Source organism: Phoca vitulina, unplaced genomic scaffold (assembly GCF_004348235.1).
Source record: "Phoca vitulina isolate PV1807 unplaced genomic scaffold, GSC_HSeal_1.0 scaffold23, whole genome shotgun sequence".
NCBI lineage: Eukaryota > Metazoa > Chordata > Mammalia > Carnivora > Phocidae > Phoca > Phoca vitulina.
In genome coordinates this window covers 2,592,002-2,594,005 of record NW_022589726.1, presented here as the reverse complement: position 1 = coordinate 2,594,005, position 2,004 = coordinate 2,592,002, and positions in this window count along the sequence as shown.

Genomic DNA, 2,004 nt, shown 5'->3' with positions numbered 1-2,004 from the left:
TCTAGGAATAGCAGGTAAGGTTACCTTAATACACTCATTAATTTCTGTCTCATGGGATGTCCAATGCCCTAGCTATGATTTCTGGCACTTCTTGGAGGATTATATTTTTATGGTACCTCTCTCTCTGATTTCCGGTTTTATTAAAGCCTTGAAACTCACTTATCTCTCAACTTATAAAATAGTTCTCTTCTTCCTTGACCACGTTAATCCAGGTGGAAGAACAAAGAGCTTCTGTCCTTTTCTTTCCCCCTAATACTTTATCCAGGCTATCTGTGCACATGGCATACTTTGCTGAAGGTTTGTGCAAGCCCAAGAATGGATATTTTAAAAATCCTTGTTCTTCTAAGTCCTAACCCCATCTACTGCTATGTTAGCTGGTTTCTGATTTCCTCTCCTCTCTCCCTTTTTTTCTTCTTTCCCTCAACCCCAACTTAAACTTTTTTTGCAGGGCAGTTTAGCTACCTACTCTCTGGCTAGTCCCAGCCTACCCAGGCTATCCTCAGATAGCCTTCTTCCCTCCCTCTCTCTCTCTCTTTCACACACACACACACACACACACACACACTAAGGCACCTTGGCAGCCCTTGAGCTGAAGGGTGCTTTACAATATTGGCCATTACACAAAAAGCATAAAAAACCCAGGCGGTTAGCTCCTTCAGAAAAAAATCAGAAGGGATGGCAACATTTCCAGCCACACAAGGGTACACTCCCACATACAATCAGATGGAGCTGCGGATTGGTTGTCTTTATAGCCAGGTAAGTGCTCTTCGGTGAGCCTCACCCCCACTTCCACTGTTCCATATTATCTCTTAGACATGGGCCATTTCACTCACTTCTGTCACTTGCCTCTCTCTTTTAGGCAGATGAGCTTGCTCCTCTTTCCCATGACGAAAGAGTTTCTATGTTAATAAGAACTCAGGGCCCAACTCTCAAAATAACAAATATTCTCCCCTAAATACGTATGTGTTGCCCATTTTGCTACTTCTCTGGTCCCCTTAAGACCCAATAACATATAAATATACCACCGTATGACTTAACCATTTCTCTAAAGTTGTTAATGTGAATTGTTTCTAAATCTTTGTGTATAAATGCCTGTTCACTCTCCATTTCTATAGACTAAATTCCTGGATGTAGCATCTCTTGGTGAATAGGTATGAAGAATTTATAGTACCTGATGCATATCACTGGATTGTTCTGAAAGAGATGCTATTAGCAGTGGGTACCAAAGTTTTGCTTGTGGTAGTTAATAGGGCTATAACTCAGTCTTGAATCACAGCTCCTACAAGACCTGGAAGGGTTCTTTAACTTTGAAATTTCATTTTGACTGAATTCATGCTCTGATGTGAAAACTCTTAGAGTGTAGTATTTGGTTAACCTCAGTCTAAGCATATATGGTAAATTTTAATGATGATAATGAAACGAGAATTTCAATCATCCTCTTTAAAGAATGTGCAGAAACCTTAGTTAAATGTGGCTGAGCAAAGAGTTTTGGTTCCAGTTTTCTTTTTTGTATCACACAAGTTATTTTTTTATCCTTTTCTGTGTATCTCATGGTGATCTTGTTCCACTTAGAAGGCTATTTCCTTTTAACAGGACATTTCTTACCATTTGCAGCAAAGTTTTAGTTTCCTTCTGATTCTTAAAATATAGAGTCTGTCACAGTGTTCAAAAGAGATGGCTTTCCTCTTTTCCCATGCTGAACGCTTCTCATCTGTTCCTTACTACTCTGGCAATGTTTGCCCTGTAGGGTCCTCTGTTTCTGTCCTCTGGATTGCCTCGTTCAGCTGATAGTCTGGACTTGGGTGGGAATACTGGGTCAAATTGTGCAGTAGCATAATTACAGTTATATTTCCTGTGTCACACTGATATAGATCCTTCTGGACAAGAGCAGGTCAGTTTAATTATTTACTTTCTTCATAACCACATTCAGGCAGCCTACCCTGGTGAATGATGAATGTAAAGTTACAAGATAATTCATCACACCAAAACTCTTATTCTAATATG